The 16981-nt window shown below is 34.1% G+C and overlaps 2 protein-coding genes across 3 annotated transcripts in view; one reads left to right on the forward strand and one right to left on the reverse strand.

The window, feature by feature from the left end:
• The window catches only part of LOC128683053 (DNA-binding protein D-ETS-3), a 271734-nt gene that overhangs the window by 110932 nt on the left and 143821 nt on the right, over positions 1-16981 (reverse strand). The window lies entirely within an intron of this gene.
• The window catches only part of LOC128683355 (uncharacterized protein), a 60559-nt gene continuing 45220 nt past the window's right edge, over positions 1643-16981 (forward strand). For both annotated transcript variants that reach the window (XM_053768899.2, XM_053768898.2), the window contains exon 1: positions 1643-2072. The gene's annotated coding sequence lies outside the window, so the exon portion shown is untranslated. The remainder of the gene's footprint in view (positions 2073-16981) is intronic.

Genomic DNA, 16981 nt, shown 5'->3' on the forward strand with positions numbered 1-16981 from the left:
GTAAATGCATTCCCCCTTGCATAAACAAAGGACCCATGGAGAAGTGGATGTCGTACGAGGTGACTAAGCATACAGCCTTGGCTGCTGATTGGCAACAATAGCATTTCCGAGGAGGGTTGACGTTAGGCAGGTGGCTGGTTGTAATATCACAGTTGAATAATAAATGAATAATAATAAAATTCTTAACGTTCTTTTTGTTGATTACGGGCTACGAGGTTATGGAGTGATTCTATTCTAGGGCGGAACCACATTCCACTTTCGCATTTGTATTAATAGGATTTATTGAACAAAACAGTACAGTTTATCAAGCTAAACTGCGTGAAACGAGTTTGTAGGCAGTAATTCTTTTGCAACTGTTTCTTCTAAAATATTTTTCTAAGTATCTGTTTGTTGCACAAATTTAAATAATGTTTTTATATCTGCGGTTGTTGGGATTATAGTGCCTGCACCACAATGTCGTCGAACTCAGACACGTGCCGACGCGAATGCTTGATCATTGCGTAGTTAGTATGAGTGCCTTTGTTTGAAAAACCAGCAATGTATACAGGATCTGTCAAAGTTTGACAAACTGTGACATTGCAGAGCCTTCATTAGATACATTTAGACATGTCTTTTAAGAATACAATACATATATTGATATTCGAAGTGTACATACGTCTCAATTACAATCCGATTTTGTTATGCATGTTAGTAATGTGTGTATACATATAGTGAGTATTTAAGTCATTGTGTGTCTGTTTATCTTCTTTTTTTTTTTTGTATTTTATGTTCTTTGCGGTTTGAGCTTTTTTTAATAAACGCTTTTATGTTCACAAAGCCATGCAATTATTTGTTAGCCCTGTCTATACGGACTGCACAATTGTTGTCTTTCACTTGGGCAATGTGTCTGCCACCAGAGGGCGCTAGTAGTATAGATGACTCCAGAACTATAATATAAATAAGAAAGTGATTATTTTTTAAAACAATATATACATTTATTTTTAAATTTTCTGGATATGACACAAAAGACTTATAGTCGCAGGTCGTAGGGTAGGTAAACGCACACAGCAGGTTCATTAACATGTGGGTATGTTGTGTGCTATTTCGTTAGCGGACTCGGGGCTTCAACGACTTATAACTGCGGAATAACCAAGGATAATGCTCAAATGAGAGAGAGAGAGAGAGATACGTCTGGAGCCGTCCCGTCGGTATTTTGAAAAAGTTCCAACTTCGATTTCGATTTTCGAGCAAAATATTGCGATAAAAGCTTATATAATGCTTCCAACCCGGTTATTTAAATTAAATTGCATCGCATGTCCATATATTACATAAAATGTAAGATAGGTAATATCTGAAATATATTTTTTGTAAGAAACCTCAATGGGCGGATAGAGACGGGTTACAACTATACAATATGTACTTATACCCAAAAACACTGCGGCTTTTCGTACGTTTCCGAGAATTCGATCAATAGGCATTCACTATGCGGCGTTTATACTACGCGCCATATCACAAATAGTACTAATGCTGGTCAAACTATACTTTACTAAATAGTGACACAAGATCGATAGCAAATGTTAACCCTCGTGCTTGTGCCATGTGGGGATCAATTAGAGGGTGTAAAAAGGGATTATTTGTTATGACGTCACCCATTCAAACGCGCAGACAGGGGCGAGGCGGTATGATCGCGCATGCGCGTTGTCACGTCTACTAATGCTAGTCCAGTTGTGTTATAAGGATTCCCAATTCGTTGCTCAAGATTAACAGTAAAGAAATGAATTGAAATTTAAAACTGTTCCTAAAATGGGAAAATAAATTTTAATTTTAAAAAGTTTTAATTCAACTTTTAAAAATAATTCGTTTTTTTCATTTCGGTGTAACAATTCGAATAATAATGTGACACAATGCTGAATATTTTAAATTTGGAACGATTTTATAGACTATCAATTTCAGTATCTACCTCAATCGCAGGCGCCTTACATCATGCGCAATACCGTCCTTGATACTAAGTCGTGACTACTAAGACCTAGATAGTGCCTTCAATAGTGATAAACCTAAGTGCCTATCGTCTAAAGAAGCAAAAAATTCCCCAGGTGAGTTCTTAACTTTCTTAATTCCACATTTTAGCGATACAATTTGGGCGTTTTAAGTTCATTGGCTATTGATGTACCCTTATAAATTAAGTACTCGTAATTCCTAACAATTTCGTATTTAGGTTATATAATTAATATTCTTTTAAATACCCACATTTATAAATCATATTTGATTAAGTTCCATACGAAATTGTTCATTGACATTAGCGTGAAATTGTACGTATTGTACTTAACATAAGAAAAAAACTTCTGCAGTGCAAATTTAGGTTAATAAGTCGGCATTATGACCTACATGCGCTGTTACTTCGTCCTGCAATTGACAGCCGCCATTTTGGATGCGTAAAACTTGTTCTGATTTAATAAATCACAGTCTATTTCACTTATTGGTCGTATGCGTGGAAATTTTTATTAAATATCACAAACAGGAGCTTTAACAAATATTTTTTTCTTTCATTCGCAATGGACATCGATATGAATCACATAGATGAGACAACGAATAAAATTAATCGTGTTTTCGTGAGTAAGCAAGGCATTAATGTCGTTTAATGTTATGGGAAAAATTAAAAACAGTGCTCTCTAGATCCACTTAGGTCTAATTAGTATTAAAAATTAGTTGTACCTAATTTCGGCAAATTCTCTACAAAATTAAAATAATTATTTATTGTCGTGTGTGTTATTGCTAACACTGTTGTCGGTAATTCAAGTCGCCTAAAGGCATCTTACAAAATAAATATAGTGACAGAACTTATAGGTACGTCTTTATTCAAAATTACTTTAGGATTTTCGGGTGTAATTACCTATAACTTTCGGTACGCGAATAATATGCGCGCGTCTTACATTGCGGCATTGCGGTTTAAGCTCAATACTTAATCAATTACTTAGATCAATTGGTTTTTAATGGTTCACAGCTCATTGTTAAGAGCGCTATTTACTTTTTTATCATCAAGATTGCACTCCTTTCTTCATTCGTTTTCGACATAGACCATACTTTATACCATTTAAAGCAAATTTTAAATAGTATAGTTAACATTTTCTACAACAATATTTATTTATAAATATGCTAATTTTCCTAAATTATTTTTTATTTTTTCATACGACTTTCAGAGAATAAACTCAATAAATTATGGCATTATACAAAAATACACGATGCCATTTAATAGATAAACAACTTAAAAAAAAAATCAAATGTGTGGTACACGTGGCGCCATCTGGTCAAAGAAATATCGTAATTATATTTCGGCTCGACGAGATTAACAACAAATTGCGGTCCAAGAAAACAATGTAGCCCTGGTACGTGTCTTACAGAATTTACATATAAATTCGACGATGTTCTAGAAATTTTACATCTATGTCGTGCACAGCTGAATTCTACGAAATCTGAATTGAATTTTGCGTTACATAATTCTACACAGCTAGTCGATTCGCACGGTTTGCTCGTGTATCTATTTTATTCTCGTATTAATAAACTATTTAAAATATATATTTAGTATTTTATTTATTTATTTATTTGAGTTGTTTGTAGAACGAATGAAAAAGTTTTTGATTTGATGACTCTAGCACTTTTTATTACCTATCAAATTATTTAAAAACAATTCACATTTTTAGGCGACTTTTGAACTTTGGCTTTGGACCAAAACACTCCTTATGACGACGACATCGGCAAGATTTTTTTTCAACTTTTCTATAAAGTTTGATCCCAATAAAGGAGAATAGACTCAAACTGAAAAATGGCAAAATGTGTTTAAATACACCCATTCTATCACATTAGTGCATTATTATTAATTCATTTATCTTAACGACCGTGCGTTATTGTTACGATTGTCATCAATCATCATCAACAGCCATTTAAACGTCCCCACTGCTGGGGCACTGGCTCCTTATGGATGGATAAGGAGTTTGACCCACCACGAAAGTTTTATTAAAATTCAAGGAACTTCTTATCATTGCGTGCTCACGGTTGCATTCGTGGTTGTGTAGCTACAAAGCTCGCTTTCACTGTAAAAAACACAAATAAAAATTTCGAAGAATTGCTTGTGATTTTACGACCGACTGAGGCTTACTTCAACCCCACTTGGGAATGCTATTATTACCTCGGAGTCTTGGCTATGTACACCTTAGTCGCCTCGTACGATAACCACGTTAAAAATTAACATTTTAGGCTAATGATTTCGGTTTTAATCAACTAAGTACTTAGTTGATACAGAATAAAATGTCGCCAAATTTTCATTTTGAGTATTAACGTGAATACGATAGTAAGACCGTGAATTTAACATGCACTTAACTAGCAATGTATGTTGCGGTGGTGTTAACGTCGCCTATGACCAAAAGGCCCCAGGTTCGAATCCTACTTATGCCACATTTGTATAACAATCTGACTCATGTTTAGTAGTTTAGTTACTTATGTTTCTTTCGTCAAGTTGTTTCGTTCTTTCGGCAGTATTTCTCAGCAATAGTCATTTTATAATTCCGGTAATTTGCGGCTTTTTGAGTAACTATTTAATTTACAATTTGAAAATGGTCAAATTTTTGAGTAAATACGTTGACTTTGACTCAGCTTTATGCGTGTTGTTTCGGCGGTGATAAATAAATTGATAGTAGACCTTATCAAAATTGTATAGAACTTAAAATTGATTGCATCGATTTCCGGATGCTCTTCAATATTAATTTGTGATATTTGTGAACATAATTCCGAACATAATGTTTCGTGAGAATATTGTATTATTTTCACGTAAGTACATCGTACACAATTTCCGTATCCACTTAGGACGTTACAAGACATACTCTAATAGAATTATAGAATTTCTTGAATGAATTTCAATATTGTCAACCGTTCCTTAAGTCTAGTAGCGATAATGTGACGTCACGCCACTGGCGTCCCAGGTAACATCTGGGCATATCACTGGGCATATTCTAGTTTCCGAGATATTTGAGATTTTGTGTAAAAACGTGGAAAATTGGCATTTTACGATTTCAATCGATTTTAATGCAATGTTGCAATGTCTGTCCGTATGTTTTTATTACGACATGCTAACTTCGACAAAATTTTAATAATATTTATTTTGCCATTAATTTTGAATCTGTTACAAATTAAAAAAAAAAAGGAAAATCAATCTAGTCTTGACACCATAATTGCGATCATAGGTTTTCTCCTTTTTTATACTGTAAAAGTTTCATTTAATTACGTTTTATTGCAGGTCTCGGGATATGGTTAAATTAACAACCAATTTGGCCGGGCTCATGGTTTTGTGTTAATTTAATAGACTTAACTTACATACATGACAATATTGTTATTATGCCTATTTCCAGTTGTTGATGGAGAAATATCCGATTTCTGCTCAAATGTGGGCAGAGACTAGGGTTTTCATCTTCTCGAATGGGTCTCTTTCAGTGGGCGAAGTGAGAGTTCGTTTCACTCCGTCACCATCGAATCGAATCTAAGTGAGACTCAATGATAACCGCACGGTGTAGCAGTACATACGGTTTCAGAGGTCGTCAATAAAAAAATAAAAGCATTCAACATAATGAAATACGATAATCAAATGACAACTTGAATTAATGAATTTTACTTCAGGTCGCTCCAGTTGTATGATAGTACTTATTAACTCCATGTTATACATGACGCATGCAAATTACCATTATACTTACCTTTTTTACTTGTCTTACCATTTTTAAAATATAAATTTATGTATAATTTTTATAAGCCCTTCTGGCGTAAATAGGGAGCAACACTGTTTGAATGAGTTTCTTTCGGCATTTCTTCTCAGCAGTGGTCGTGGCTTTTTTTTACAAAAATATCATTTTTGCCATAAGCTTTTATTGTCGCCGGAGAGATCTTATGGCAAAAAACCCATGTCCGCGCTGTAAACGGTTGTGGAATTCCCTTATTTGGAGCCAATCCGGGCTGCTCCATCAGATCATGCTTATCATAATGATGTATTGACATGGGAACTGAAGCGACGTGAGAAATTACAACTTTGTAGGTCAACAAGACAGACAACGGGACAGGTGAAACTAAATAAAAGCTTGTAACTAGATGAATCTGAAACTAGTGGGACTATGGGGCAGGTTGGACAAAATTTAGTAACCACAAGTTAAAAATCTCCCTTTCTGGAATTCTACGTCTTTATAATGTCCTAAATATATAAGATAAGATGTACCGAGTATATATACTGAATTAGCCAAAGTTTGGCTAATTCGGTATATATTGCTGGGTTTTCATTGCACTAAATAAAAGCACCCATACTAACTACGCATTCGCGTCGGCACGTGTCTGTGTTCGGCGACAGTGTGGAGCTGGCATTAGGAATAAACGAATGAGATTGGTTATTACTATCGATATAGATATGTCCTATATATAGTTACGTGTGAAAAAAAACCTTGCAGAAGTCTTGACGTCTTACGAATTTTTGATCAGAGGGCGAAGTGCCGGTTTGCATTACACATCTCAACTATCGAATCATTTCGAAGTGAGACGTAGCGAACCAATCACATTACGGTGTAGTTGTCTCTGCGACACAGTGGCGCATTGTGATTGGTTAACTGCGTCTCACTCCGAATCGTCTCGATGGTGACATGTAAATAGCAAAGGCGCACTACGCACACAGGTCACGTGTCCTAGCGCGAGTTTAAAATGTTTTACTAATCACAAAAAGTGCACAACGCCGCTAAAGAAGTTGTCACTTCCACATATAAATATATAACAAGCAGAGGCACGATACGTTTTTTCACGGCTTCACGGCTTTGATCCCGTGTACCACTAGGATTCCTGTTTCAATCCCCACAGAAACGTATTCTTTTTTAGTTTGTATCCCGGTGTGGAAATGAATTGTTCTACGTTTGCAATTTGACAATAGTTTATCGGACGTTGCACATATATTTTAGCTATACAGGTATTTTTACACATTCCGTTAACAGACGCATGGAAGTGCAAAACAAAAAGGATTATTTTTGTCTCTAGAGACAAAATCATTTCATTTTTATTAATATTATAAGGGTTAAAAATCATTTCATTTTTATTAATATTATAAGGGGTCTTTGAGTATGATTATTTTATTATCATACTAGCTTTTGCCCGCGGCTTCACCCGCGTGAATTTCATAGTAAAATCTCGGTCATTCTTTGAGAAAAATGATGAAGTTGAACGTATGTTTTCCAATTTTCAGTTTTTGGTCTTAAAAATTTTATTAAGTCCCATACAATCCGTCACCCCCCTTTTAAAAAAGTTGAGGGTTAGCTTACAGAAAAATCTGAAACACTTATTCATTTATAGGCATAGTTACACAATTTAAAATATTTTCTTTGCTATTAAAATCTAAGTGACTGCACCCCTGCGTTACCGGGTAGGCTGCCGTGTCACAAAGATAAACTGGCAAGGAAATAAGTAACCACTCAAAATAACATAAGCCCGAAGGCATATACTATACATAAATGGGAGTTTTAGCCAGTTCAGGCAAGTTTTCAACGAATACCTTCCGTCGTCATCGAAACTTAGCCCAAACTGTTTCCGCCTTCACCGCGTGGAGGTACTCCCAGCTTATGTTATAATAGTATAGTGTAAATATAAGATTAACTTTGTTACAGAACTTCCGTTTCACAAATGTTCGAAATCTTCTATTTTAACTGCTCCTCAGGTTGAACAATTTCCGCTAACAGAAAATGCTTATCAGATTGGTTAACTTTTACTAAAACGACATTTCCATATATATTATAGAAGAGCTGTTGCTCGCGGCAAAGAAGACATGGGGAATAAAATAGATTTTCGAGAATCTCAAGATGTTTGTGAATCATGGTTAAAAACGTGGACCAAATGAGTCTTTTTTATAAATACCTATGTTAAAAATGCTCATTAGACTGATCAACTTTTGTTATGGCGCTTTTGTCATATATGTTATAGTGTAGCGGGTCTGTTGGAGTTCGTCATCAGGTGTTCCATATCTTCGATTTTGAAATGTCTACAGAAAATGCTCATCAGACTGACCAAATTTTGTTAAGGTGACTTTTCTATATTTCCTACAGTTTAGTTGGTCTTTATAGGTTCTGCTAGAGCTGTTCCAGTTTCCAAAATAAATTATACCCTATATGTTGACCAGGCTTTATAGCTATACAACAAAAAAGTTTCATTCAAATCCGTCCAGTAGATCCAGAGATTAGTCTTTTAGATTTAGTCAGTAGATCCAGAGATTTTGTTTAAAATTCTTATACAGACTTTTTTTTAAAATTCTTATTCTATTACTGATTCTCTATCTATCTCATTTTTTTTTATTTAAATATCTTCAATGTACAGAAACACTTTTTTACTGATTATTAATATGTTTTGATCTTCACGTTCAGATGGCTGGGCTATGTTTTTTTAAATTAAGTATTGAGGTAGCTGACACCTTTGGATAGTACACAAAAATTCTCATAAAGTTTATATAGCAAATGACGAAACTAGGCATGCATTTTAACACGGCGGCGTGGTGCAACTAGTAATTACTAAATGTCATTTATTTTTTAATTTTAGATGCTCCGCGCTAACGATATCTGTAACTCGCTCGCTAAGATTACATCAAATGAATGAATAAACGTATTGCTGGACGATACTAACAGGCAATTGTATTTCTTTCTTAGACTACCAATAGAATAAATTATTTTTTCAAGACTATAAAACCAAATAAAAATGTGGTCCGATAACAAACTCTTAAAGTATTACTTATTACCTCAAATAATACCTCACATAATTCGGCAAGGATGCGCGAAGCGATCCGACCCGATTGGAAGATATAAATGTATGCATTAATTTGTTCCAAATAAATATGTGATCGTGATCAGTCATACACGCACAACGTCGAATCGCATCGTGCAGCACACATTCGCTCACGTTCGCAGGACGCTGGTTTGAAGACACCGTCAAATAATTCCTTAACAATGTATTTCCTGTGATTCTATAGACGATTCTTCATCTGTGAAGTTTTCCAATCAATTGTATAATTAATTTTAATTTTGTAGACAGAGAAGCGCCACAAAATGCCTAGTTTTGAACTAAAAGAAATTGAGACTTTAGGTAATATCAGATGTTGAAATCTTTTGTTTACCTTGGTACTACCGATCCAGTAAGTTTGTTTACCTTTCTTACAAACCGTGTGATTTGTCAATCGATCAATCGATTTCAAATGCCACTTTGGATTTTTCGATAATTTGACAACAATCAACAGCCTACACTAATATCAAAAGGGCACAGAGAAATTGCCACTAAGAATCGCATACAAATATCTGTGATTACAAATGCAGATATTTGCCTCTATGCTGAGACATGAATCGAGGATCATCAGATAGCGGCCCGTCCGCTCTCTGATGGTCCTGGATTCGGTCCTCGATTTCGTTGATCACAAAATTTTTATCAGTGTTTGATTAACACTGACAAAATATGCAAGTAAATTTACCTAGTTTTAGAGCATGTCCTCCAAAAGTATTAATTCTAAAAATTGATTTTTTGCCATGCTCTTAGAATGAATAAGCTTTTATTAGGCAGAGCTATAACATGCTAGCAATGTAATAAAACTAAAAACGCAAATAAAAGCGTGAGAATCACGCATCGTAGCCGACGGCCTGTCGGCACCGTAAAACGAATGAAAAACACAAATATAAGAATATTACAGTGATGAAAAATGACAGATTAACGCAGGGGAACTCTTTTATCATACTTTCTGCTATTTTAAATGGATTTGTTACACATGTAAACCATGCGTTTAAATTTATTTTTGAAAAATAATGAGTTGAAATAATTCTGGAATCAATTCAACTCAATTCCCGCTCGATTTCAGAATTTTCGTTATTATTATTTTCAAAAATGCTTTCAGCTAGTTTTTTTTTTACAGAACCGAGTATTTAATTTATATATACTGTGCCGCGCTGTTGCTAAATAGTAGGTACTGGATTAATGGACTTGAGGAAAGTTAACCATTAATATTTTTTAAATGAATTCAAAAGTTGATTCGTTACTCGAATGTTACTACGTTAATTAACGAGTGAGGTATTGTTGAGGTTTGTACGTCTATAGCATAAACTAAATATAATAAAATTAACACGTACATTAACGAGCTAAAGCCCGCAGCTATGCTAAGTACATTATTGGATATGTCACAATCCTACTAATGTTATAAATGCGAAAGTTGGTGAGGATATATTTGTGTATGTCTTTCACGCAAAATCTACTGAACGAATTATTATAAACTTTAGTACACGGGTAAGATATAATTTGAAATAACACATAAGGTACTTTCCGTTCCGAAATTCCCACATGAGTGAAGCCCCGGGTCGTAGCTGGTAAATAGTATGTCGATTCTTCTTATCGTGTAGACTCAGCGAATCATGTTACAGTGAAGACAGAAGAGACCAATAAGACGAAAATATTGATTGAAAGCATATCGCATAAGCCATCACTGTCAGGGAAGTTAATTTAATTTCCTCTCGTTTTTCGTTTTCCATTTAGGATATGAGAAATAAAAATAAAATACATCAAATATATGTATATGATAATGTAATTGGATATTAACATTTATCATTATCACTAACCGTAGCCGTTCTAGTTAAGTGATAGAACGTTGCACGACACGTGTAATTATGGCAATAATATCGTCCACAAGTAACGTATAATATAGGGTTTGTATCAATCTGTTATGTAATTCATAACAGATTGATACAAACCCTATATTATCAGGTTCTACTAATAGTTCGACGATAGGACACCTAAAGGCACAATACAACGCGTATCCAATAAATACACGGCAAAATTATTATTTATTATCCATTTAAGGTGAAACACAGTATTATTAGACAGTTGTCTACTACAAAGATTTTGGTCTTCAAAGTTTTCGGTTTAATAGACTGTGACAACATTGTGTTATGAAAAACTATAATACGTTGCAATAAAATACATAATCTCGTGTAGAATAATCTGGAAAGAGGATTCTTCAAATTTCAACAAAGATCTTGTTGAATAGCAGTTGAATCTGTGTTGGGGTTAGTGTAAAATGTTATCTTTAAGATAAATAGGTAGGTATATTATAAACATTTTATTTTTAAGATTTTAAAAAGGTTGTTTATTTTGAAGGTCGGTAATGATGGCGGTCAAAACGCTCGATAATAGGGTAGTTGACAAGGAGTCCGAGAATTGTAAAAAATATGTGTAAAATAGATAAATTTATAATCATCATGATAATTCTTAGACTGTAACAATGCAGCTGGATTATTATACGAAGATTTAAACTTAGTTGAAAAGTCCAAAAGTATGTAATTATAAAAACAAACTCGACCATCTAAAAAATAAAAAGTAACAATTTTATTGGGAACTCATCACCATAAACGTAATCTTTGAACAAACATCTTTCTTCGGACATTTTAGCACGTTGTGACGTCACTTGTTCGTGTTTTGAGCAGCGTTTGGAAGGGTCAAAAACTGTGTCATTTTATTTTTGTTATATCTTTTAAAGTATTGGCATTCTCACAAAAATTTTTTCACTGGTTTTTCCATGGATTTATATTTATAAGTACTTTACGAAGTACCTACTAATTCCATGAAAAATACCTATAATTAGTCATCAAAACAAAAATTTACGTCAACTAGCCTATTCACCATGTGTTACAATTTCAGATAAATGTGCAGCAAAAACACTAACGGATGGTGAAACTAGCTAAATAAATTTGATTTTCTGCACCACCGCCATGCGAGTGAGACGCAATGATCGGACACAGACTAAAAATTTATATAGACTAGTCGAGCCGCGGTGTGACCGCGCGCGGGGCTTTTTCTAAATCTATGTTACCCACGGCTTATGATTCTTAATTATTTTATGCACAGTGGCGCCATCTTCTTCATAAAGCGCCATCATGGAATCAGTAGGTACTCCGTACATTAATTCCATGAGCGCCATTGACATCAGACTTTTGCTTTGCGCGTACTTTTGCTATAAAAGTTACCGTATATGTTAATCCACTTTGATTATATTCTACCTCAATACCAACGAAGAAGTAACAAATTAGTGGGATTTTTTAAAATTTACTTTGTTTATATGTAACTAGCTTTTGCCCACAACTTCGTATGTGAGTATATATATATATATATATATATAAATTCATCGTCTATGCAAAGAGGAAAATGGACTACCAGCCTCAACACAATGCAGTTTTATTGACGGCATCCTAGTGCCCATCAACCAAGCCTTACACGTAATTGAGGAGATTAATTTGCCAGTCATAGCTGAAAACGGCTAGGGATATGCGAGGCACAGTGGTGCAGTCAATAAACCCACCCAAATTCATTGCAAACTCGCCACTATGTTGTAGACTACGTTTATTCGATTAGTGATCGTCCACGGGTGAACTTCACGAGCGTTTTGTACTCCGCCGCGGGCTGTCATTAGTGTTTCTTAAATTTTACTATAGACAGTAATCAATTTAATTAGTTGTTCGCCGGGAACTTAGACCCCGCGAACACAATATTTTTGTACAAAATTGTAAATACTTCAAAAACGGCTTAAACGATTTTTATGCCACACTAACTTAAAAATTCTATTGTCAGTCCTACATATTTCCTTTTAAATTTCATCAAAATCGGACCAACGGTTTGAAAGTCATCGCGTTACAAACATACATAGGTATATACATGCAAAAAATGTATTTTGGTCCAAATAGAATTGAAGTATTTTACAATTACCCTATTTTATAAATAAGTAAAGTATTGCTACAATGTTAATTTTATAAATGTTTAATTATAAAAAATATATATTATTCTACTTAAAAAAAATTGTCGGACTCAAATGGAACGCTATACGCCGCGTTCAAACGCTCGTATAAATCACCCTCACACCGGCCGGCGTAATTTTAACGAACCTGCAATGGTAGTATCTGGTAGCATCGTAAATGCAAAAGTATTTTTTTTTACCAATTTATTCCAATTTTATTTATCGGGATGGTAGAAAGGGGAGACTTTAATAACATTTACTAGCAGCCGACCGTCGGGAAAAATTTAAACTTTATAAATACGAAAAATATTGAAAATTTAAATGTTATATAAATACGAAACTAAGTTTGTTTATTTGTTACTTTTTCACGTTCTATGTATTTTGAAGTGCGGAGAAGGACATAGGGTACCTTTCATACCCGGAAAAATAACTATTCCCGTGGGAAATTCATGCGGGCGAAACTGCAGGTTAAAGTTAGTACTAAATGTCAACAAAGTCATAGATTATTTTTTTTACATGTTTGACCATTGCATTATGAGCTTTGCGTGGTTATATAGTGAATATCTCCAATATTTGCTCGTCTCCATGTGCCTCGCGAGCAGGATATTTTTGAGTGCATTTGATAAACAACCAGTGCAATTTCAAATCGCACGGTGAGGGTTCCGTACATTGATCGAAGGTTTTTCTTTTCTTATCTAATATTCATATCAAACAATAAATACAGAAGAGGTAAAGACTGGATCATTAAAGTCATGGCGCTGTCCGTCTAGATTGTTTTACTTAAGTACGCTTTGATGGGTGAATTTTGGAGCGTTTTGACCGCCCCATCATTACCCTACTTCAAATTTCAACAAGAAACTTTGTACTACATACTCTAATTTATAAATACTAATAATCAGTGTTGAGTATATATATATATATATATATATATATATACTCAATATATATATATATATATATATATATATATATATATATATATATATATATATATATATATAGTGTAAAATTTAAATAACATTTGATTTTTAAGATTTTAGAATGGTTCTTTATTTTGAAGTAATGACGGCGGTAAAAACGCTCCAAAATTCACCCAGGTGTTGTATTAAGTTGAAATTTAGGTACACTCGAGAATACCAGCCATAAAATTAAATCAGTACTTCGGTCGCATTAAGATTTCACAGGGAAGAATATGGATCATTTGTTTCCTTAGAATGACATTTTCTAGTTATCAATTTAACCAGGGCGGATACTGAATTCAGGAAGTCTTTAGTCTTTTTGTAGTTAAATAGAATGTGTCATGTTTTTTATTAGGCACGGTACCCTAAAATATTAAAATAAACATGAACAAACAAAACTAACCAATATTCGAAAAAGAACACATATATTTGCGCGTGGTGCAATCAATGTTATAGGTAATTTGCTGAAAATTGTAGATAGTATTTGGTTACTCAATCTCGCTTGTAAAATTTTACTATCAAATTACAGTTAAATTTTGTACGTAACATATTTGCGCCATTTTATTTCGTTTCCTAATTTTTATGTTATCCATGTCCGTCAATCCGTCCGTCCGCGGTCTAAGCTCTGAAACTAGTATGTAGTAGATCTTGAAAGAAAAAGGATTCAAGGTACCTCGCCCACAAGTGAGCGGAAGATATATTTCCTTTAGTTTGGTGTTGTCGAATCGGTCTTTGGAAAAATAATTAATTCAACATTTCAAACATTACGGCATCGATACTCATTTACAACAATATAAGAACATTATTACACCTCAGTTGGCTTTATAAGTTTATGAGTAATAGCCGACTGAAAATTGTAACTTTAACCCTCAGATTAACAGAACGGTGCTTGTTTAGTCTTTTTTGTGAATTTAGAGGGTATGTGAGAGAGCCATAGATAAAAGAAATATATTAAATTTATGTATGGACAGAGCAGTGTTAAAATGACTTACGGCCGAAAAAAATATACATTTTAAAATTTCAATTGGAATCTAACAATTTTAATCTATCACGGATCTTGGTAATCTGCTAGTGAAAACAAACAGAGCCAACAGCCGCTCATCGCAGATTGCAAAAGTCAATCAAACGGAATGGCTATTACATAATCTTGTTCAATAAAAACCATCTAGACAAACATGGTCTTCGGGCTTAAAGACTCCTTTGTCTCTTGATTTGTTCCTCGATCGTCCCGAAACCTACATTTCAAAACATCAATGGTAAATCTTAATCCGTCCTTAAGCATTGAAACCGTGTGTGAACAAAAAAGTAGTTTGTGAGATTTTAATAAAATTATTTAGTAAAAATAAAAATTATTTTGAATGTATAAATAATTGATATATTCAGTCTTTCTTCTTCATCATCAATAAGTCTTTAATATTATAATAATGACCGTATCATTATTATAATAATGAGCTTATAATTTAAACTATTCTTATGACATGGTGTTGCTGAGTCCAGCGGTGGACGTCTTGAGAATTCCTTCTACATTTTGAGCCGCTTGCGGTGGCCCATGGACGTAGGTATTAACCTATCAAAGACAGACAATGATTTTAAGGCTGGTACTATTAATTATAAAAACATACCAGTTATTTTTCCAAGGCCTTTTTGCTAGATTGATATGTTAATAACTTGGTCACTGGGTTACCGACTGGTACGCAGATCGCTGGCTGCCAAATGCAATATGTTGGTCAACAGATCTATTAAAATCGCGCTTTTTAAAACGTATTTTCAGTCTTTTAACACGATCAGTCTGTGGGCGTATTTCATGGCTTGGGCATACATCGATCTGCGTATCCAATATAATAATATTTTCAGGATGCTTTTGGGGCTGCCTTGGCCTAAGAAATATTTCTCAGCCGTTAAGAAAACGTTGTGCCCCTATGGCACGGCTACGTGGCAGCTTCAACAGTATCTTGCCCCTCAAACTCGCTAACAACTTCAGCTGGATCGCAATTTAACTTCAATCGTTCCGGTATTTTTTTGTAGCGTTTCAGTTTTTTCTTTTCGGCAATTGTTTTGTCAACGGAAAAATTGGTTTGCGGTTCAGGATTGGTTTGAGTTTGTTAAACTATTTATATTTTTGCGATACCGAAACGGTAAAAAAAAATAACGGTATGACCGAAGGTAACGGTGATCCAGCTGAAGATATTGGCGCAGCCCCCTTCAGTCCCCTTGGTCCAGCGATGGTTGTGGTTTCACGATAAGTAATTATGATACCTTTGTTTACTAAGACTTCACAAGTGAATATTGTCACTAGCATCTATATATACTCTATCGGACATTAATGTTTTAAATTGAATTAACAGGCGTGGTAGTTTGTGTGTTTGTATTATCGTTATACAGTTTCAGTATATAGAACAGGCAGATCTAAAATCTACAATTAAATTAGAGTATCAAAAAGTATAAAAGACTACCATAATTATAATAATAATTTTTATTTCTAAATTAAATGTGGTTGAACTTCGATCACCGGGCAACCTTAAGTATTTAATAATATCACGATTAAAGTTACTTGTTTTACTGAATGTACAAAAAAGCGAGTTTGTATAATACAAAAAAACATAATCCCTATTGGTCCAATTTTGTGTTCCTAAAAATAATTAAAATTTTAGATTTGACCGAAGTAAGCATATGAAAGAAATAAACCGGAAATTTTGAATTTAGGACAAAACTATTAGGTTCAATGAAGAATAAATCTGTACCCCAACTCATAGGGTATAAAGACGTGTTATTGTTCTGTCTGAATAATATTAATATTAATTATTTGCCGATCAATAAGAGCCCATAATTTATCGACGTCTACCTGTATCCTAGCTATTGAAAAAGGACACAAAAATAAAATCAACTAAATTTCTCCCTCCGATTGCTAAGCAATATTTACAATCATCGGAAGAAAACTCGATTCATGCTTGCTTTGCCTCGTCTTTGCATCCAATATTCCTATTACACTTGATATCACTGTAACTATAGGTAAAGTACCTATATATATATAAGACAGATAGTGATCATACAGCTAAGCGTCTCGCATTCACGTTAATTAAAAAAAATACGATTCAATACATTTACGTTGTGGTATACATGATCAACTGCACGGTAGAAAGCAAAATAAGGGTTTGAAAATGGTATTCTTTCGATCTTGTCAAAACGGGTTAACCGATTTATTCGTAATAACTCCGCCCCGTGCGGAACA

This window comes from Plodia interpunctella, chromosome Z, assembly GCF_027563975.2.
Source record: "Plodia interpunctella isolate USDA-ARS_2022_Savannah chromosome Z, ilPloInte3.2, whole genome shotgun sequence".
In the NCBI taxonomy this organism is placed as follows: domain Eukaryota; kingdom Metazoa; phylum Arthropoda; class Insecta; order Lepidoptera; family Pyralidae; genus Plodia; species Plodia interpunctella.